The 23,016-nt window shown below is 36.3% G+C and overlaps 1 protein-coding gene and 1 long non-coding RNA gene across 6 annotated transcripts in view; one reads left to right on the top strand and one right to left on the bottom strand.

The window, feature by feature from the left end:
• OXR1 (oxidation resistance 1) overlaps nt 1-23,016 on the bottom strand; it is a 388,922-nt gene that overhangs the window by 73,301 nt on the left and 292,605 nt on the right. The gene's annotated exons all lie outside the window — the stretch shown is intronic.
• Nucleotides 16-15,228, top strand: LOC107512198. Its single transcript, XR_004954633.1, has 3 exons — nt 16-1,251; nt 11,936-12,025; nt 12,619-15,228. It is a non-coding gene; the product is annotated as an uncharacterized LOC107512198 (long non-coding RNA).

The raw sequence follows: 23,016 nt of genomic DNA, 5'->3' as shown, positions 1-23,016 counted from the left end.
GAAGCGTGGGGGAACAAAAGCTGGACGAAAGTTTTAAAAAGTTTTTCTTGTCGCTTCCAAGGGCCAATACAGGCAAAAATTAGCTGGTGAAGAAGGTACATTCTTGCTAGAACATATACAAGGTCGACAAGTTGGCAGCTTTTAGGCAAGGGGGACGGGTCCTGCTCGCTATCCCCCCCCCCGCCAGGCTTCAATGGAGCAGGCCCGCCCCGCCGCGTCGGACCCAACCGGACTTTCAGGACTGCTGGGGAAGGCAGTGGAGGCCGAGCCGTGGCCCTGAGGGCGAAGCTGGGAGTGAAAATAGCCCAGGGGCGGCTTTGTTGAAACATCTGGGGGCCTAGAGGGGCAATTTCAAAAAGTTTCTATATGTCAAAAGTTTCTGTGTGGGGGTGTATGTGTTTGTATTTAGCAGGAGGCGCATAATCCACGTGAAACTTTTGGAGCTTGTAATTTTCAGGGGGCGGGGTGGAGAGGAAGAAGACGAGAAGGTTAATTTTAAGGTAAAATCGCAGTCATCGTTAAGATAAAACTGATCCAGATAAAATGCTATTTAGAAGGGATTAGGAGACTAGTTTTGTAAAATAAAGCATTAATAGTCGCGTTTCAAGTCGTTGTGGCATCGTGAACTGATGCTAAGAGTTTGACATTCCCTGAATCTGGTCCTGTAAGGCAAGGTAATTAAGGATTTTAGTGTACAACCTTAACCTCCTTTAGGCAGAGAAAGAGCAATAACTTTTGACAGACATTTACTATCCGATGAGATCTGGTTATTATCTTTCTTTCGCATTTGTATGGCGCTCTTTCCCACACATTATATAAAAACATCCACTTACTTGGAAGTACCAATTAATGTATTCGAGGAAAAGGTTTGACTTACTTAATAAGTTGAATAGCTAATCATACCAAATAATGGAGTCCAGACAATCTTTCTGGAACTTAAGCTTTTTGCCATAGCGTTAAAGACTATACCCCTTAAAAAAAAATTGTTTGATCTTTTTCCCATCACCATTTTCAGCTTAAATTCTTACCAGGTTAGACAAATATCACCATTCTAACATCAACATCACATTTATACCTCTTTAAAAATATAGAATGTTTGGGCTGTACTCTAGAGTGTGATTCACAGTGGTTGTGAGAAAGGACCCAGAAATGTGCATATCCAGCAATCATCCATGTACTCAGATGTGCTGCATGGGAAAGCACTACTCCAGACTTCCTTCTGCACCTCCTGTGGACCCATCTGGTAGGATGGTAAGTTGCACTTGTTTTTTTCTAAGATTTCCCTTTGATAAGGAGCATTATCATGCTTACCACCACTTCCTAAGATGTCAGAGAGGCTCAGTAATCTTTAACACCCTATTTCAATGACAAGTCTAATCTTGATTAATGAATTGAAACTCTTTTTCTGAGGTATGTTTTCATCTTGAAATTTGTCAGTGAGTTTGTGATAACCATATCCCAAAGTGTTTGAGTGGTTTATATCTGAATAATAAATCGGTGCTTTTACATCCATCCTTAGCAGGAACCTGTACTTTACCAGTTCAAATACAGTTTTACAGGCAGTTAATCAATTGATTTTTTTTTTCCTGCTTCTATTTCATGGAAAGCTAAAGATGCTGGCAGAAAAAATATGTATATAACCTTGATGATTAAATTCTTTATAATTTTTGATTTAAACTTAACTAAGCCCTAATGGCTTCAAAAGCCTTTTACCCACACAATCAGCTTTTTTTCTTACTCTACATTCATTGTCTGAACCGTCACCATTCTGAAGTTACCAAATTCATCAAACATGCTACTTTTCCTTCCATGTGACTCAGAAAATCATAGGCCATTAGATACGAACACTCTCACTTTTCTTCCTTTTTTCTTATCAATCTACAAGTTCATCTCCATATTTTGTCTCAGAAGGAAGGAAGTTTGCTCTCCTCCAAAATTAACTCTGATCATAGTCTTATAGATGTTGTCTATGCCTAGCTAGCCTTATTTTTCACTCCACTCTGGTTTTCCCCCCTTATCCTACCTATATTATCCACACAAATCTCTCCCATCTTGAATAAAAGAGTTTCCTTATATTCCATGCCTGCTTCCTTCAGCAATTCTCTGCCTCATTATGGATCTACAAACCATATATTTCACCTGTTAAAATTATACAATTCAATAGTTGTTAGTCTATTTACACAGTTGTTAAAGCATCATCAAAATCTAATTTCTGAAAATTTCTATCAAACCTCAAAAAACTTCTTACTCATTCCCACCCCCAGGTGTAGGCAATCAATAATCTACTTTCTGTCTGTATGGATCTGCCTTAAATAGATTTTCATATAAATGGAATCATACGACATCTGGTCTTTAGTGTCTGGCTTCTTTCACTTAGCTAAACGTTTCTAACTCATTCATATTGTAGAATGTATTAGTACTTCATTCCTTTTTATTGCCAAATAATATTCCATTACATAGATATATCACATTTTATTTATCTAGTCATAAGTTAAGGAACATTTAGATTGGTCCCACTTTTTGGCTATTAGAAATAATGTTGCTATGAACATCCATGTACAATTTTCTTTGTGGATATAAGTTTTCATTTTCCTGTATATACCTAGGAGTGGAATCGTTGGTTTTTTTTTTTTTCAAATAACATAGTGTAAGTTTAAAGTATACAAGATGATGATTCAGTACAGGTATATGTTGCAAAATGATTACCACAATTAGGTGAGTTAAAACCTCTATAAACTCACATAATTACCTTTTTGACTGTACGTGGTGAGAACATTTAAGATTTACTCTCCTAGCAACTTGCAAGCATATAATACACTACTGACAATGCAAGATCCTCAGATTTTATTCATTTTAAAATTGGAAGTTTGCACCATTTGAGCACTATCTCACCATTTCCCCCAAACCCCAGACCCTCACAACCACTATTCTACTGTTTCCATGAGTTCAGCTTTTTTAAAGATTCCAAACTTAAGTAAGATCATACAGTATGTCTTTATTTGTCTATCTTATTTCACTTAGCATAATCCCCTTAGGGTCCATCCATGTTGTTGCAAATGGTAAAATTTCCTTCTTTTATATGGCTGAATAATATTCCTCTGTGTGTGTGTGTGTGTGTGTGTGTGTGTGTGTGTGTGTGGTTTATCCATCCATCTAATAATGGACATTTAGGTTGTTTCCATGTCTTGGCTATTGTACATAATGCTGTGGTGAACATGTGGTGCAGATATCTCTTCAAGATATGATTTCATTTCTTTTGGATATACCCGAAAGTGAAATTGCTATATCACATTATAGTTGTAGTTTTAATTTTTTAAAGAACCTCCATACTGTTTTCCACCAGTGGTCCAGGGTTCCCTTTTCTCCACATCCTCTCCAACACTTGTTATCCATTGTATTTTTGATAATGGTCATTCTAAGAGATGTCATCTTATTGTGGCTTTGATCTGATGATTAATGATGTTGTGGTCTCATGTATCTGTCCGCTATTCATATGTTATCTTTGGGAATATGTATACTCAGGTCCTCCACACATTTTTAAATTGGATTTTCTTTTTTTTCTGCTATTGAGTTTTATGAGTTCCTTATTTATTTTAGACATTAACTACTTATCAGATAAATAGTTTGCAAATATTTTCTTCTGTTCCTTAGGTTGATTTTTCATTTTGTTGACTCTTTGCTGTAGAGAAGCTTTTAATTTGATATAGTCCTATTGGTTTATTTTTGCTTGTCATTTGTGCTATTTTTTGGTGTCATATCAAAAAAAAAAAAAAAAAACATTGCACAGACCAATGTCAAGGAGCTTTTCCCCCTATGTTTTCTTGTAAAAGTTTATGGTTTCAGGTCTCACATTTGAGCCTTTCATTCATCTGGAGTTAATTTTGGGGTATGGTATAAGTTAGGGTCCAATTTCATTCTTTTGCATATTAATACCTAGTTTTCCCAACACCATTTATTAAAGAGATTATCCTTTCCCTATTAACTATTCTTGGCTCCTTTGTCAAAAATTAGTTGACAGTATACATATAGTTTATTTCTGCACTCTCGATTCTGTTCCATTGGTTTGTCTATTTTTATGCCAGTACTATACTGTTTTGATTATGATAGCTTTTTAATATAGTTTGAAATCAAGATGTGTTCTTTCTCAAGGTCGCTTTGGCTATTTGAGGTCTTTTGCAGTTCCATGTTAATTTTAGGATTGTTTATTATATTGCTGTGAAAAATGCCATTGGAAATTTGATAGGAATTGCACTGAATATGTAGAACACTTTGGGTAGTACGTACATTTTAACAATATCAATTCATCCAAGCCATAAACACAAGACAGCCTTCCATTCATTTATGTCTTCTTTGGTTTCTTTCATTAATATCTTATTAATGTTAATATCATTTCTTTCACTTCCTTGGTTAAATTTATTCCTAATATTTTACTCTTTTTGATGTTACTGTAAATGAAATTGTTTATTTATTTTTCAGATAGTTCATTGTTAGTGTATGTGAATTCAAGAAATTTTCTAATTTGATTTCTGTCTTGCAACTTTATGAAATTCATTTATTAGTTGTAACAGCCCTTTCATGAAGTCTTCAGGATTGTCTATGTATATGATCATATCATCTTCAAATAGAGACAGTTTTACTTCTTCCAATTTGAATGCCTTTTATTTCTTTGTTTTGCCTAAATACTCTGTCTAGAACTTCCAGTACTATGATGAACAGGAATCGTAACAATGGGCACCCTTGTCTTCTTCCTTATCTTAGGGTAAAAGCTTTCAACCTTTCATCTCTGACCGTGATGGCTTGCCATATATATATGCCATATGTATGGGTGTTATGTTGAGGTACATTCTTCTATACTCAATATATTGAAAGGTTTTGTCATGATCCACTCATTGTCGAAAGTGGTGTCGAAGTCCCGGACTATTAACATACAGTGTCTATTTCTCTCTTCAGATGTTAGTATTTTCTTAACATATTTAGGCGCTTTGCTGTTGAGTACATCTATATTTATGAATGTTGTATTTTCTTGGTGGATTATCACTTTTACCATTTTATAATGACTTTGTCTTTTATTACAGTTTTTGACTTAAAGTATATTTCATCTGCTCTAAGTACAGCTACCCTTGTTCTCTTCTGGTTTCCATGTGCATGGCATGTCCTTTTCCATTCCTTCACTTTTAGCCTGTGTGTGTGTCCTTAAAGCTGAATTGAGTGTTCTATGGGCAGCATATAGTTGTGTCTTTTCAAAGTCCATCCAGCCACTCTGTGCCTTTCGATTTGAGAATTTAATCCATTTTCATTTAAAGTAATAGGTAAGGACTTGATAAGTAAAGACTTGCTGGTGTCAGCTTATTATTTTTTTGGCTCTTACTTAGTTTTTTCATTCATTTCTTCTTCTCTTCCTGTCTGTTTGTAAATTGACTATTTTCCATAATGGCATGCTTTGATTACTTTCTTTTTATCTTTTGGGTATCTTCTGTAGGTTTTTACTTTCTAGTTACCATGAGTTTTACATAAAACATAACAGTCTATTTTAAGTTGATAATTTAATTTCAATGGTATATAGTTTACCCCTCTACTCCTGCCCTATTGTTTTTGTTATCACGATTTACCTTTTTATATTGTGTATCCACTAACAAATTATTGTAACATTTTTAATACTTTTGTCCATTAACTTTTCTACTAGAGTTAAGTGATTAACACACTATCATAGAGTATTCTGAATTTGACTATATAATTACCTTTGCCAGTGTGCTTTATATCCTTCATGTGTTTCTAGATTACTAATCAAACATCCTTTCATTGCAGCTTGAAGAACTCCCTTTAGCATTTCTTTCTTTCTTTTTTTTTTTTTTGTAAAGTAGATCTAGTGGTGATGAACTCCCTCTGCTTTTGTTTGGGAAAACCTTTATCTTGCCTCATTTCTCATGGACAAATTTGTTACTTCATGAAAATCATGGAATATCTATCTGGAAACTATTTTATAGGATAAAAATGTCAGCACTCAAGTTTCTGATGTGATAAGCAGAATCACTGATGGAATCAGTAAAGTGAACTGGCACTAAGCAAAGTGGTTCTGTAAACGTTAAGAAACAGAGGAATGAATCTATTATTCCCTTAGTACATCTGGATCTCTTGGTGAACCTAAAGCCTAACTTGGTAGATGGCCAAATCGGTTACCCTTGGCATTGGTTACCCTTCCCTCCCCAATAAAGGGGTTAGGCTAGCATTCAAATTCCTTATCAGGTGGGACTCTCACCTGTGACAAAACTGTCACAGAGAGAATGAGTATAGGTTGTCCTTTTGACATAACCATGATCAAAACACTGACGAATATATTATAAAGATTTAATATGGCCTTTCAATAGAAGGGGGAAAGCTTAATATTGATTAAAATCAAATTCCCCTCTAGTAGATGCCAACCCTGGATATAATCATTATAAACTCTACTAAAAGCCAAGTAACTTTTTCTCAATTTGAAAGTGTCTAAAAAGTTGTCAGAAATAACATATAGGTAGTCGAGCAAGGACCCAAGAATACAATCACTGAGAATTATAATAAAAACGTAGGTCACAGAAACTCACATCTAGTTACCATAGAATTATTTCAGGACTCCTTTTATATTGTACCAAAGATTTTAATTACAGTTATATAATTACAGCCCCAAATATTCCATACATGGGATGAGGAAGCTTCTGGCTTTGGATAGTTTTACTTAGGTCAATGAACACCATTTATGCCCAAAGTTGTGAAAACTTAACAAGGCTTTAAAAGTCTTTAGTATCACTAACTAATCAAAATCTCCAAAGAAGAGTGTTACGTTATGAAGATGAACATTTACATTCCCCTTCTGCTATAGATTTCTTTCTACTGTAGGTTTCTTCTCTTTATACCACCTATATTCTGTGTGGGGTTGTAGTACAGTGTGCATTTCTACAGGTGGGACTGTATGCCTACCTCTTTCTCTATCTTTCTGGACTCTTCCTCTCTAATCTTGGCTCACTTGTCTCTAAATTTTATATTAGGTCCTTACATGTTGCTACTATGTCTTATTTATATTATTGATATTTCATGTTCTTAATCTACATAATTTTATATATTTAATGCCTTATTTTAATATATTAATTCTGAGTATTAATATTAAATATTTTAAAGTTATATAATGTTTAGTTATATTTTTAAAGAAGTTTTAAGATAGAATATATTAGAAATAATTTATCTTTGCTTCGTATTTTTTTTAAATTATACCAGAAAAATGTAAATGCAAAAAGGAAAAGAAAGAGCAAAATTGGGAGAAACCTCAGTCCAACTTCAATCTACAGCTGGTAATTAGGTGGTTTTTGATTCTGTTTTTCTCCTGTTGGTGAGGGGGTGAGGACTGAATCCTGGGCTCTGTCAAGACAAAATGAAGCATGGCAATAAAAAGAGAATGTATCACACATTTCTGAGAGACATTGCTGGGCAGCGATGCCAGGTTCTTATCAATATTCTACTTGGTTCAGCCATGGTACATGAACAGCACACTGATAAGTGCTGAGCATAATATTTGAAAGGAAGAAAACCTAGTCCTCTTCCCAAAGTGCATGGGTGTTCCCTGACTCCCCATCTCCACATCCCAAACCCCATTTGGGAGAGATGCTAATAATGCCAGGTGAATCAGCCAAAATACAGGCAGATGTGGGAGGAGAAACCAAAACCCGGATGATCAACCCTTAAGTGATCCAGCACTGACCAGACGGGTTTATTTTACAAAAGAATCATGCACTGGTCATTTTCTCCCAATGCAGATCTATGCTTAACTATCAGTCTTCCCAGAGGCAGAAAACACAGCAGTATAATCAGATTCTGAGCTGCCCTTTCAGGCATGAGGAAAAGTTCGACAACCTCTAGTAACCTCTCAAGACAGGAGCAGGCCACGCCCACCTACCATTCTCCACTGCCTATCCACGGACTCCTGTCAGTGCTGAGCTGGCTCTCCAGTCAACACCATGGGCAGCCATGGCATGCAGAACATTTATTGAATAAAGTGAACAGGACTGGTTGACAGCAGCCACTCTGTACCTACTGGTTTTCTGGGAGTTGAGAAAGGAAAGGGTGGGAGGAAGATTCTTAAAATATGCAGAGACATTTACAACAACATTGTTTGGCTCTCACATTGAGCTGGTCCTGCTAATACACTGTATGAGATATGAGGACATGCACTTTTGTTTGCTCATTAAACTATATGTTGTGTGACATGAAATCACTCTGCTTCTAGTTTCTTCCCTCTTTAATTCATCTCTGACACTGCAGCCGGGGTAATCGTAAATCCACAGAATTAATTGTTGCTTTTCTTTTACTTTGAAAAGACTCTTGGTTCATAGCAGTGGCTTATTATTGATAATGAGAATCAGTTGTGCAACACTTTTTAAAATGCAGATTTCCCAGCTATACCCCAGAGATCCTGATTCCAGGGTTGTAGGGTAGGTCTCAGGAAGCTGCGATTATGAAACATGATTGAGACCTGTTTCTTCATAGTCCTCCCATAGATATGAATCCCACATTAACTTCTGAGATAGGGTCATGAGACTAGGACCACATTAAGCAGAATGACAATGTGCTTTTACACTCACATAAAGAATAGCCTCTGTTTTGTACTCCAGATGCCTCTGTCTCTGCCTCAGCAACCAAGGAATGCTACCTAGCTACGAGATGGTGCGGCCATCTCTAACAACCTAGATCCCTGACAAACTACAGGGATCAGAGCCCCTTGCCCCAACCTCAACCTGAATTGGACATGTAATATGAGCAAGAAATAAATTAATAAATATTTATTATAGCAAGCCATGGAGGTTTGAGGGTTCATTTAGCACAACAGCATAAACTTAGCCAACCCTGATACAAGATTTTTGCAAATGCTTAATTTATTTTTATCATGTATGCCAAATTAATATATTAATTTATGTTGTCAAGTTAATGCATTTTTATTTTTCAGGCCTCTCTTATCATTTCTACATTCTGAGGAGTTTTCTGAGATTGCAGAACTATTAATTTTTTTTTTTTTATCAAACTACATATGTGAATAAGGATTTTCATTACACAACCAAAGGCCAGCAAGCAAATAACAATGAATAGAATGCTGAATCCATCATCTATGGCTCTCAGTTTAAAACTTCAGTTTCATGTGTATCAGCCTGTCTTTTGATAAATGTCTTTACAATTAGAAAATATTATAAATTTGAACTTATAAAACACATGTACTCATAAAATGCCATTTTTATATTTTATATATTGGTTTTGTGTAAAACTACATTAGAACAGTTTAAAAAGAATTGCTTGTAGAGTCACACACACAAAATCTCAGTTCTCTTTCACATGATGCCCTTAACATTTTAATAATAACCCTATTGGACCTGAGAGGAGGGCCTTGGTGTTTATCTAGTTAAGCCTCTTATTTTTACTGCTTTGTTAGCCAAGGCCCAGAGAAGTCAAGCAAGTTTCTCAAGGTCAAACACTTGGATAAGAACAGAGCCGGAAGAACCCAGGGCCACCACAAGAAGGGCTCCATCTTGGACCTGAGCAATTAATTAATTGTGACTCTCAATTTGCCCAAACATGTTATGAAGTGGGATGATGTCCCATAAAGTATTATCTAGATGTGAAAGCCGGGTCAAACTATTTATTTTTGAGATTAAGCTTCCCTATCCGTGAAATAAGAACAGAAGTCTATCTTATAGCTCTGTTATGATTAGAAAGGATACCATATATGTAATGTATTAGGCCTGTTGTTCTTTGGCCTTAAATGAACAACCTTAGATTTATCACCTTCAGATTTTTGCCTGTACTCCTAGATCAGTGTTCAGTAAAGTATGGCCCATGGGTTGCCACACCAGTTCATTTATGTATTGTCTATGGCTGCTTTGGGGATACAACAGCAGAGAGGACTAGTTGTGACAGGGACCTTATGACTCAAAAGTCTAAAATACTCTCTTGCTGTTTTCATAAAAATTCAGCCAACCTATATTCTAGATTGTTGAGATCCTTTTGAAACTACCCTTGAATCCTTCATGTGCAGTATCATTCAGTGTTTCTTTTACTAAGTCAGCCACAAATTTGTTTCTCATCAAGTTTTTCATAAAAATTCTGAGACTTGAGCAAGGAGAGTCACATGGCACAGCACAAGAGACTGCCTTCATGGTTAACAGTGGTTACCACTCACTGGACACAGTTATCGGAAGAAATATGAACCCACTAAATGATACCATCACCCAGTTCTCATTTATCAACGATGCCATGTATTTGTTAAATGCCTTTCTAATATGCAGGAGAAGGGGAGGTACAGACTGCAAGTCATCACTGCTTTTTTCTTCCTAAGTGGTTTCAAGTCTATGTTGTTTCTATATCTTTCAACTCCATTTCAACCCTGCTTTTGAAATTTGAATTATTCATCTAACTAGGGTTTTCTGGTAGATGTCTCATTATCTGGGCAGACACTGGTTAGCTGTCACCAAACTTAATTACCATTTTTCGTGAGCCTGCTACATTTCTTGGCTTTCTTTTTTTATGGGGGTTCCCAAGAGACTTGAGTTCTAGCCAGTGGAGGGTTATAAAAGTGATATGTGCTGCTTCCAGGCCGAGCCCACATGTGCACCCCACTGGTGACCCTCCATGGTCTTTTTCTTTCCACAGTCTGAAAGTAGATGAGCATGGAGACCTGAGAAGCCATTCATTAAAGATGGCAGAGCCACAAGATAGGAGGAACCTGGGTCTCTGAACCAGCCTTAAAAGAAGCCACCCACCAATCAGGAACACTAATTTCAAACTTGAACAAGAAATAAACTCCGATTGCATTTAAACCATTATATATATTTTGAGGTTATAAAAACGAGTGTAATTTTCACAAATACACTATCACTCCTATAATATTACTACCAAAGTTTCTGTGATCACATATGAAAATTTACTGATAGCTCAGTTTTCTGAACCAAGAGGTTAATAATCCATGTGTAGTGGATGTGGGTAGCCTTTCACTATATCATCACCTATTTTAGCCTATGAATTTCCAGTTTTTGTTTTTGTTTTGTATTTTCTCGTAGCTCATTGTTGAGAAAAATAAAGCTAGGACTTCCTTTTTCACCGAATGGTCCTGCTGTAGTGAGCTAGTTTTTTTAGTGTTTCTAAAATGCCACCCTGTGTTTTGGCCATTTTGACACTTTTTAGTTTTATGCCATCCTTCTACTTGTCCTTGGAATATGTCCTTCCCACTTCTATCTCTTCTAAGAGCTTAGGTCAGAAAACAAGTCAAGTCAGGCTGGTTTCTCCCCATTTTGCTTTCTCATTAAGACTATTCATGACTTTGTTCTAGTCTTTGAAATTAGATTAAAATGTCTTACTTATTGTCTGTCTCTATTATCGTTTAATAAGGACAGGGACTCCTTTCACTGCTTAGAACATGGGCTGGCACATAGTAGACACTCAGATATGACATTTGTTGAATGAATAAATGAATCATGTACATCTTTTCTCTAATTTTGATTCCAACCCACTTGTGTACAATCCAAGCATCAGATGTAATTAAGTCATGCTCACTCCCTCTCTTCATTATTCAAGAGTACCAATTATTCTATACTTTTCTCTCAAAGAGGGGTTCTCAGCTTTGCTACACATTTCAGAACTACTCCTCAGGCCACACACTGAAATCCAGATCTCTCAGTGGAAGGATACAAATATCAGGGAGGACACTCCCCAGGTGATTTCAATGTGCAGCCAAGACTGAGCATCACTGCATGGCTCCTGTTGTTTCCTTAATACAGTCTTTCTTGTTAGTGAAAATTAAGCTGACAGACCAGTAGATAATATGACAGCATCTTGGGAGGGACCGCTAGACAGTAATAAACATATCGACTGTTTACTACACCTGGCATCATACTAAGAGATTTCCATTCATTATTTCCTTTAGATCTCACGTTCACCCTGTGAGGGAGGTCAATGAGCCCTCCTTTGGGAAAAAGGTTACCAGGCTTTTAAGGAAAGCAGCACTGCCAAACAGGTCAGTCGAGGGTATGCTGGGTGTTTGCTCCTAATTTCCTGACACCAACAGCACAGCAGTTTTCAATTATGGGCAATTTTGACTCCTAGGAGGGTTACTAGATAAAATATAGAACCCCCAGTTAAATTTGAATGTCAGGTAAATAACAAATTTTTAGTATAAGTCTGTACCAAACATTGCACAGGACATACTTATATCAAAAAGTTATTTGCTGCTTATCAGTAATTCACATTTACCTAGGCTACCTATTTTTACTTGCTAAATCTGGCAGACCTTCTCTCCAGAAATATTTAGGCATCATCATTATCACACTGAGGGTGTGGTGTTTGGCATCTAGTAGCTTGAGGCCAAGGATTCTGCTTAAGATCCTATGATGCTCAGGACAGTCCCCACAACAAAGAATTATCCAGCTTCAAATGTCAATAGTGCCCAGGTAGAGAAACCCAGAGCTAGTAGATGTTGGGAGAGATTAAGCACTCCCATAACCCCATCATGCCTCTGGCAAATTTTATAGTCTGTCTTATTTCATTGTCTTCAGAAAGCCTTATTTTCATGCCACTTCCTGACATATCTTTCTGTGCTTTCTCTTTCAGCCTCACTTCACTTACAGCTTCAAATTAAGACAAGACACCCTACTACTCTCTGAAGTCCTCTTTGTACCAATTTGACTTAGCTGCAATTAGCACAGAGAAATCTGGGACTAAGAGAAAAGTGTGAAAAAAACCCATATGGCAAATATAGTTGCATGCAAAATTGTTTATTGCTAAAAGGATAATGTTTCTTTAGCTAGCAAATATGTATGTTATGAATGCCATTAGCATGATGGCAAGTATCTGATAACTACCTTGCAGATGTTTTCTCAAAACTTTAGTAAATGATGCACTGAAATGAATTCTCCCTCAATTATTTTTTAGAATGTGCATATTAACTTGTCATAAATAAATCTAAGCAAATTTACTTTATAATGTGTGTATTTTCTAATTTGATTTTGAAACTTATACAAGCATGATGGTTATTCTTTTAACTATTTTGATCAAACATAGGGTATACTTGGTACAAACATTTAACTATTTTTCAAGAATCTGAGCTTATCGAATTTGAATTTCAAAAGATTTGTCTTTCTCAGATGTAACTTTAATACACTCTAGGGTGTTTTTTGAAATTGTTTGCAAGGAAACAGATGACATTTTATGTCACCACAGATTATAGCTTGAGTTACTTCCCAAAGATAACTTGCTATTGAGGATTTTACATATATATACTTATTTCTTAATAGAGGATTACTGTGTTTTAAAATTATCATATTCACTACTTATCCCTACCAAAAAGAAGAGATCATGAGTTTTAGATAATATATAAAGAGCTCTTTCCAAAGGTCCATTTACTTTTAAAGTCCTGATAAGGATTATCTGCATTAACAAAGGGTGATCATAATTATCACAAAAATCTAATACCGGTTAATTAAAATATACATACACATACCTGTATGTGTCATACAGTAGGTACTTAATAAATATGAATTCTTTCCACTCCTCCAAAATTTGATATTGTTTGTAAGATATAGATGTGGAAGTATGCATGTTTAATAGTATAAAGAGAAAAAGAAAAAGAAACAAGGAGGAATGCCTTTATAAACATAATGCTTTTTCCTTGCTATACCAAAGATAACCCTAAGTAGGACATCGACGATCTTGAAATTCCTGGCAGTGGGAGATGGCTGGGAGGTTGCAAGATTTTATATACTTGCTCCCAAAGGGTTCTATGACTATCTACATAAATATTACTTTACTACTCTACTCTTTTCTCGTTCATTCCAGAAACATCCTAAATGACATATCAACTCTCTGAAAGAAAGCATCAACCAACAGTTTATATACCAGAACTCTTTGAACCCTTTGCCGTAAAACCCTCATCTTATTCTATGAATTGTAAACTACCACATCATGATCCTTCCTTACTCAACCCTCAGTCATTATATTAAAAGACTTGCCTCAAATCAAACTTCAAAATCTCAAATATCCCAACTATTATACCCCACCCCCACCCCACCCGCCTTCCTCCAAGGCACTACTAAGGCTCTGGTGAAGTGGTATTCTTCTACCTCTATAACCTCAGTTTTATCTTACCTAAAGGTGGTTGTACTGATATTTTGAGGGCCAGCTTTTTGATATTTCCATCAGACTGTGAATTCCTAAAAGGCTGAGTCTATGTCTCATTCATCCAATCTGTAGTTTTTTTACATGATACCGCTGGGCAGGTGGTTCAGACCAGCAGCATCGTCTGAAATCTTGTAAGAAGTGCAAATCCTTAGGCTCAACCTCAGCTCCACTGAATCAGAGGATGAGTGGAACCCAGCAATCTGTGCTTTAACCAGCCCTCCAGGTGATTCTGATGTACTCTGAGGTTTTAGAACCACTATAGATCATAGCAGATGATTAATACAAAAGAGAAGTACAGAAGAAAGGTGATGAGTGTCAAAGGGAGGTATAGTAATTCCTATTTAAAGTAGATGATGTACAACAGAGCTTCTTGAAGAAAGTGACAGTTTATCAGGAACTTAAATGATTAGTAAAATTTGAGAGTATATACTTAACTTTTGCTGAATAAAGTAGTATTAAAGCATGCTGGGTTGGATAACAGAAAATGTTGTTGGAAGGAGGCTGAAACTAAATTGTCAATGTCTGCCTAAGGAGTTTGGCCTTCCTTCTGTAGATATTAAGGAGTTACTGATGGTGTACTTAGAGATACAGCATTATAAGCTGGAGGGGGGAGGGAAATCTGTAATTTAATGAAAAACTATGCAGTGTCAAAAGTACTCTTTTGGATTATCTGATTTTTATTCTATGGAAGCTAATTTATAACTCTATAAATTGTAAAAGCTACAGTAATGCATAATAATTCTTGCGTTTAAACAGAAACATTCTTTTCTATGCAAACTCTGTCCAATAGACTTTGAATTGACTCTCTTTACCAACAGGGGAAGAATGTGCCTCCATCTGCCCATTCTTTTCAATAATCCTGATCTATAAATACGTATGTTTGGATTCTCCTTTGAATTGGTTGTAACCTTACTGGTTCCTTTATTAATAATGAGTTAAATAAAATATTTAATGTGTTCATTTTAATATATGTCTTAATTTTCCCTTTTTTGGGGGAAAACTGTCCTTATGTAGTACTGTTTTATTTCTCTGAAACAAAGCATTTGGGATACACACATGCGCATACACACATATTAAAGATCTTTCTTTTGATATGATATCCTTTTAAAATAGCAAGAAAAAAATGTTGCTATATTAATTTTTTGGACCATGAAACTTTGCATTGTGCTTCCTCTCAAATCTATAGTTATAAAGGCATTTTAGCTCGTTTGCAATGTTGTTCTGTTTTATGATAATTTAACAGTGGCAACAAGTTTAGGAAAAGGAGCAAATTATTCTAACTACAATTCTCTAGCCAATAATATATTGTGCTGTAGCAGAACAAGCTGAGAAGTTCAGGAGTGTGTGCAGTATGTTTGTGAAATGCCAAAAGACCATCATTTCACTACCTACCAGGTATCAGGTATTGTTTGTACTGAAGGCTGGTGAGAAATACAGAGAATTTTATGTGGAGGCTACTCTTGTAAGGGGAATAAAGAGACTAGATGACTGGGTATCTATTAGAAAGCATAAGGAAGGAGGGAAAATAAGTTAGGTGTCTACAAAACTGAAAATTCACACACATCTAACAATGCAGTGTCCTGTAAACAGCCTCTCAGGGGCATAACCCAAATTAGAAATGTGCGAGGAGCAGCACCTGAGTGTCAGCAGCTCTGATTCAGGCAGAACCAAAATTCCCTCCACTATCCTATTACTCATTTATTTCTCCTAATATATATTTGTCTAAAGGAAAATCTTAGATGCTCTGGATTATTCCATAAAATTCAAACCAATAGACCCAAATATAGTGCCAAGTAAGAAAAACTGCTTGTGGGTAAAATGGGAAGGCTTCTGGAAGCAAACTCTTGCTCATCCACTGACTCACTCTATAAACACGAGGCACCTACTAAACCAGTCAGGCGTCGGTTGTTCATCTGTGAACAGTATAATGTCTACATCTGAGGATGCTGGCTGAGTTTATTAGTCTTGGAGAAGCATTCTCAGGTTTCTATGGGAAGGAGCCAGAAAATATAAAACATATTACCACAAATACTGCCATTTTAATAAGCAACAAAAGTGCTTGGTTTTTCTTTTTAATAGCTTGTGGAATTCTCTTTTGCTCCCTTTTCCAGAAACAAAAGTTGATATTCTTTGCAATGGGCAAGTACATTAAGGGTTTATATGCTTTTGAAAGGAATGCCTTTCTAAATGACAAATACATACCAGCTTAAAAGTTTTCTTATTGATCACATAGCATCAAAAGGCTTTAGTCTGCACTTACAAGCATAGACTCTCAACAGAGTGAGATCAGTACAGGACTCTATTAAACGCTTGATCTGGATGAGTAGGTGGCTCTGCATTCCATCAGCTAACCATTAGAGTGAACTGCCAGTGAAGACTGCTCAGAGAAAGGAAACATGGGGCGAGAAGAAAGATATCAACTGCTTTTTCTTTTTTTAAAAAACACAACTAAAGCATTAAATCTAAGCTGAATGGCCCAAAGTAGTCACAAAGTATAACATCTACCGTAGAATCATTTCTGAGAAAAGAAGCTTAACAGATTTTTTAGGTCCTCTGCCTTTTATGAGAACTACATCTAAAATTGCCCCCCAGACCAATGAATTGGTCCTATTTTTAAAATTCTTTGTGGAAACAGTCTCTGGCATCCAGTTAAATGAGTATCTCTTTTTATTATAAGATACTTCTTTCGAAAAATTCTAACATATTCAAAAGTAGACAGACAAATAGAATGACCGATCAAATAGATTCAACAATTTCCAAGATTTTGCCACATTTGTATCACTTACTGCTATTTTCTTTCCCAAAACATTTTACAGCAAATTCCAGACATATTATTTCACTCCTACACGCTACAGTATGCATGTCTAAATTTTAAAAGATCTAGAGGAGAGAAAAAAAAATGGCATAGATGATAGAGGCTCTGTTCATCTCTCTGTGACCAAATCAAAGCTGTGACAGAAACAAGTAGCAGCAGTAAGGAAAATCACCTGGGACCTAGATGAATAAGCCATACAACTAGGGGGAAATCCAAGAAATCACCCTGCAATGGCAAAAGATAGGATGGGGTGAGGACACAGGGCAGTTCGGTCCCCAGCAGGTGAGTGAGATGGAGGCTGTGGCAGTGGCAGAGGCTTCTTAAAGGGGCCGCATCCACAAGTGGATTTTTGCGGTGATGGACCTGCTCACTCTGAGCACCAGTGCCCGCTCGGCTGTGCGCAGGGGCATGAGGGACTTAAGGGAGATGTTGTCAGAGTGAGGGTCAAAGCGAGACTCGCTCAGTACAGAAATTCCGGCAGTATTCATTGTTCCCTGTTGAGCCCTCCCTACTCCCAGTGCGCCAGACACAGCACCACCATAGCTATGATGTCATCAAACTGGATAACAAAGGTCGCTCGGCCCAGAGGATTCCCTGAAACCCTGCCTCCCCCAACTTGGGCCCCACCCAAGCCACATCCAGGTATTTCCTCAGTGAGTCAGGTGTTCCTTGCTGAGCAGTGCCTAGACTCACACTGGAGGCCGCTGGTCTCGGTTTCTGGTATAGCCTTTTGAGGCAACTATAAGCACAGCATCTGTGGAGTGTTTGCTGAATTTTGACAGGTGGCTCCGGAAGGGTAGAGGCTTGGGCTATATTTGGCCTGCAGCTGAACCCCTCTCAGGACTATGCCACTGAACACCTACTTCACAAATCCACACTGATATGACTGGGAGATTTAGGCGCTTTGCTTAGTACATAGAAACAGACACAGAAAGGCAGCCAAAATGGGAAGACAAATAAGCAGGAATGATATGAAAGAACAGAACAGAGATCAAGATATAATGGAGTCAAGTAATCTAACAGATGCAGAGTTCAAAACACTGGTTCTAAAGATGCTCAATAAACTTTTGAGAAATGCAGAGAACTCCAACAAAGAGATAAAAATGGAGATGGAAATTATAAGAAGGAACCAGTCTGAAATGGGGAACTCATTATCTGAGATGAGAAGTATATTAAATGGAATAAACAAAGTGAATAAAGAAGAGGATCATGTGTCCTATCTAGAGAACAGGAAAGCCAATCAGGACACTCAAACAGAATGGCAAGAAAAAAGATGCCAAGATTCTAAAGATGATTTGAGGAGGATATGGGATTCTATTAATGCTCCAAATATTTGTCTGATTGGTGTAAGCGAAGAAAATCAAGATGTTGAATAGCTGTTTGAAGAAATAATAATGGAAAACTTCCTAACCTGGTGAAAGAAATAGACATAAAACCCCAGGAAGCTCAGAGGATTAAAAAAATCAGGGATCCAAAGAGGCCCACATCAATACACATCATAATTAAAATGCCAAAGGTTAAATACAGAAAAAGAATTTTAAAAGCTGCAAGAGAAAAACAATTACATATAAGGAAACACCCATATGACTGGCAGCTGATTTCTCAAAAGAGACTATGCAAGGCAGAAGGGCTTGGAAAAAAATATTTGCAGGATGAAGACCTGGGATATACAACCAAGAATAATTTATCCAGCAAAGCTATTACTTTGAGTTGAAGGACAGATAAAGAACTTCCCAGACAAAAATAAACTAAAGAAATTTATCACCACCAGAATTACAGGAAATGTTGGAGGACCTTCTTTAAGAGGAAAAAACATATATTGAAAACAGGGATAAAGAATGGTAACAACTACATTTCTATCAATAAGTACCTCAAATAAAAAAGAATTAGTGCTCCAACTAAAAGAGTAGATGAATGGATAAAAAAAACAAGACCCTTACATAAGAAAAGAAAGAGAATGGAAAAAGATATTGCTGTGATGAACCTAGAAGGTATTTAAGTCAGAGTGATAAACACTATGATTTCACTTATATGCTGAATTTAAGGAATAAAAAGAAGAAACTAATCAAAAACTGACTCAAATATAGTGGACAATTTGGTGAAGGACAGAGGGGAGGAGTGTTTGGGGGACTGGGAGAATTGGGTGAAGGGTTAAAGAAGTACAAATTAGGAGCTGATGGATGGTTACAGGGATGGGAAGCAGGGCATAAGGAATGCAATTAGCATTAATACATTGGCTAGGTGGAGGGTGAGGGGAAGGTGGGACCAATTGGGGGAATCATTTTGCTAACTATATAGATGTCTAACCAATGTACTGTATACTTGAAACTAACTAAACTTTAAAAAATAAAGACTAAAAAAAAAGATCTGGACATTCATCATCAACCATTAGGAGCCACTGTAATATCTAATGAAATTAGCACTTATTCCTTTGTAGAACCCAAGACCTAGTCCATGCTCAATTTCCCTGATAGGCAAAAACATCTTCTTGCAGTTGGCTTGTTGACTTGTGATCTAAACAAGGTCTACATATTACAAATGGGTCTCCAGGCATTTAGACCAGTGCTTCTCTACTCGAATGTGCGAATGAACCTTAACATTCAGTAGAGTCTGGGCAGGACTTAAGATACTGCATGTCTAACAATCTCCCAGGTGGTGCCAATTTACTGGACTCAATGTGGCCTACACCTGGAGCTGTAAAATCCTAACAAAGGCACCACTGGTTTTTGTTTATTTGTATGTTTTTTTGTATGTCATTGGCTTGTTGCATGACATTATTTAACTTGTACCCCTTTCACTATCCTTACTTTCTGTAAATAATGTTAGTTCTAAAACCTCGAATAGCTCACCTTTATTTTTTGTGAGAATATCTTAAGGAATGTTCTGTGATTCAAGTAACTATTCAATCTGTATGACTATCATTCACTTCATGGTAATTGTAATGTTAAAGAGCTGGCTCGCTCTAGAGTCAGATTTCTATTATTTAACTCCTACCTGCATCATCTACTATGTGTATGACCTCAGACAAGTTCATTCTGACCAAGTCTCAGTTTTCTCATCTGTAAAATGGGTATAATAATAATATCTCTTGTAGAGTAAGCATGAAAAATGGCCCATGGCAAGTGTTCAAAAAATGCAAGCTATTACTGTTATTGATTTTGTAATCTATTTTCCTCCAGTAATATTTCAGTGTCTGGAACTTTTTTCTAAGACCTAAATCTAGCTTTTCAGTTCTTTGTTCACTTTAGGCTCTCCCATAAATCAGCTGTAGCTTTCCTCTTTTGTGCAGTGGAGACCATGGATCAAGAAGGACCCTAAGAAGGAGTATATTATGAGTGTTTGGAGGATTTCCTTTTCATGTTTTAATTTCTCTTTCAGATTATCATGGCTTATAAAGCCTACAAATAAGACTGTTTCAAAATCTTACATCAACTCATCCAAGTCTTTCAAAGACTATTAGTTTTTGATAATTCGCCACAGAAATTTAGGAAATAAAATTGCACAATATGAAATGGTTCCAAATCAACCAACTTAGTAGATACTACAAAACTAAGGGAGCTTGTCATTCATTCATTCATTCAAATTCATTCAAATCCTATATAAAATAGCCTTTTTGTGTGTTATCAATAATAAAGATATGTTTTGATATGAAGATTGGGGTTTAGTCAGTAAACCTTCAAGAGATTACTCAAGTTGAGCTGATGGGACACTTTAATATTTTCTTATCTTTATAAAATAGGCTTCTGAAATTTGGAAAGACTCCCCAAATTAAACTTCATACTTCGGGAAATCTAAGAATCTAAGGAAGAAAGCCGAGGACAATACAAAACAGCACAGTACATTATGAATTTTTTATGACTGACTATATAAACATAGCACATGATTTATATAGAGTCTGCAATTGTAAGTTGAAGCCACGACTTGTAAATGATTCCCTTCCTTATAATAAATTCCATCAGCACGGAGTAACTTAGACTCATCTTTCATAACAAGGAAGTGCTGGCTCATATGATCAGGGCCAAAAATATATTAAGCAATGAGCCCAACATTGTTCTACACTTAGCTCTTTTTTCTTTTCCTTTTGAGCTTGATTTTCTCACATCTTTCCCATGAGACTATAAATATATTTGTTTCAGAGATGTATTCTCTAAGCTTAATGAGATACAGAGTAAGATAAGAAGGTAGAATTGGCAGAGTACTAGGACCAAAGCAAAATAATTGAAAGGAATATTTCAAAAGTCAATTACTTTTGAAGAGTTACTTGTAAGATAGCCATATGGTAACAGAAGAGTAATGATATCGCCATAATTTTACTATTTCCAGACATTTAATTTCATTTAGCTTGAAATTACTGCTTAAAAGCTAAACATAAAAAGGAATTAAATGAAATAAGACTACTCAGAAACAAGGTAACACTTTAAAAACATATTTGGACTGTAAGCTAGAACGATTTTCTAAAATTCATCCGTATAAAGATGAAAGGCACAGAAAAAGTGTTATGCAATCAATTATGCCAAAAATGGATGACATTGCAAAGCTAGGTACGTACTTCTGTGACACCACTTGAAGGTAGTATCTGTTTTTCACATTACATGCAAAGAATACTATTTTTCTCCCCAGACCTTTTAATAAGATCTGAAGGGGCGGTCTAATTGGATCATGTTGCATCTTTCTTCAATTTTAATATTTGCATGATCTAAATCTCCTAGGAAATCTTCTGCCTTCCCAGTCTGTATTTAGGTTTAGGGAATGGATCAAAAATATTTTCTTGATGAGTACAGATATTTTCTGTCTTTTTGTCTAGGCTACAAACTAGAATATTCCCAGTACCTCTGATTTGATTTGTTTCCAAACTGCAAGTATTTAGCATATTTATTTCTGCTGTCTCCTGTTGAGGGGTATATAAGTATTTAAAGTGTTAAAATAAGTAGCAGACATAGCGATCTCCTTCAAACAGAGCACTAACGCTTTACTGAAGGGATTTTTCAGTGGCGGTTAAATCATTGTATCAGTAATATGTTACCGAGTAAATTTGTGTTGAAATCATTGAACACTTATATGTTATTAGAACCAAACCTTTCTTATTAGACTGATTACAATCTCTAATGACATAACATAGCTTATTACTGGCACGCGGCATCTATGGCATACAATAGTACTTATTTGTCGAATGAATTAAATAAATAAATATTAACAGAACAAAATGAAAACATATTACATGTTCACTAAGTGCTCTAGACTCACATCAATATAATACTCTATAATACTCTACCTTTTACAATTTGGTTTATAAGTAGATAAATACAAAATGAGATGCATACACAATTTGAGGATGAATATTTCTGAAGACACTGCATGTGCCTTAATTTCATGCTCCATCCGTATGAAGGCAAACCACAGTTGGTTAACATCCTCGCATAATGCTATCAAGAATTACTATAAAATAGTTGAGATTTTGGAAAACGTCAGTTTGTAATTGTGTATGTGTAAACTCCAGTCTAAAAAACTTCAAACACTTCCCGAGTCTCCCAGTTCTCGTTTCTGCCCCACATCTCTTACCACTCACACATTCATCTTCCCCATCTTTCATTATTGAGCCAGTATTTGGGATTTTAATCAGTATTTTCTCTTCCTCCAATGAGTTCTATGCTTGATAACCATTTCTCTTGATCCAGAAGCATCTCCCTTGCTCCGCTGGTCCCTTGTCTTATTCCAGGTTTTACACATCAGGTCAGACAGCACTTCATACAGCAAATAGCCAGAATCCTCCAAAAGGAACTGGTATAATCTTTTCTTGAGCATAATGTTACAGATTCTTTCCAGCAATCCCAATTTAACTGTCTTGTCTGTTTACTGAATATTGGTGTAGTTGTGATCATGTACAAGCAAGAAACCTATTGCTCCCTACCCCTATCCACTATGCCCCATGGTCATACGATAGGTACTGAATGGAAGAAAACAGTCCACCAGGGTAAAAACAAAAGAACACCTCTGGGTAGTGGTCTCAAATCTTTGTA

This window comes from Rousettus aegyptiacus, unplaced genomic scaffold (assembly GCF_014176215.1).
Source record: "Rousettus aegyptiacus isolate mRouAeg1 unplaced genomic scaffold, mRouAeg1.p scaffold_m13_p_15, whole genome shotgun sequence".
Classification (NCBI taxonomy): Eukaryota; Metazoa; Chordata; class Mammalia; order Chiroptera; family Pteropodidae; genus Rousettus; species Rousettus aegyptiacus.
This window is presented reverse-complemented; position numbering and strand designations above follow the sequence as displayed.